At 17.2% G+C, this 314-nt stretch overlaps 1 protein-coding gene across 1 annotated transcript in view; it reads left to right on the top strand.

The window, feature by feature from the left end:
* Positions 1-314, top strand: part of LOC119594793 (hemicentin-1-like) — a gene marked incomplete at its 3' end in the record, with an annotated part of 75,652 nt that overhangs the window by 64,958 nt on the left and 10,380 nt on the right. The window lies entirely within an intron of this gene.

The raw sequence follows: 314 nt of genomic DNA, 5'->3' as shown, positions 1-314 counted from the left end.
CTTTATTTTATATTTTGGATTTTCTTTTTGATTTTAATGTTTGTTTTAGTTTAGTTTTTATTTTATGATTTTTCACTTATTTATTAAATTCGATTTTTGATTTATGACTAAGTCAAAATTCTTTATTTTATATCTTGCTGATTTCACGAACGTCCTTAAGGTGAGTATTTTTTTTATTTTTTTTATTTTTGTTTTAGTTAAATTTGTATTTTATGATTTTTAGAATTATTTTTTTGATCTATGATTAAGACATAATTCTATATTAGATATTTTGACGTTTTTTTTTTTTCATAATTGATTTTTGTTTTAGTTAT

This window comes from Penaeus monodon, chromosome 34 (genome assembly GCF_015228065.2).
Source record: "Penaeus monodon isolate SGIC_2016 chromosome 34, NSTDA_Pmon_1, whole genome shotgun sequence".
Taxonomy (NCBI): domain Eukaryota; kingdom Metazoa; phylum Arthropoda; class Malacostraca; order Decapoda; family Penaeidae; genus Penaeus; species Penaeus monodon.
The sequence above is the reverse complement of the archived record's forward strand: the minus strand, read 5'-3'. Positions and strand labels throughout refer to the sequence as shown.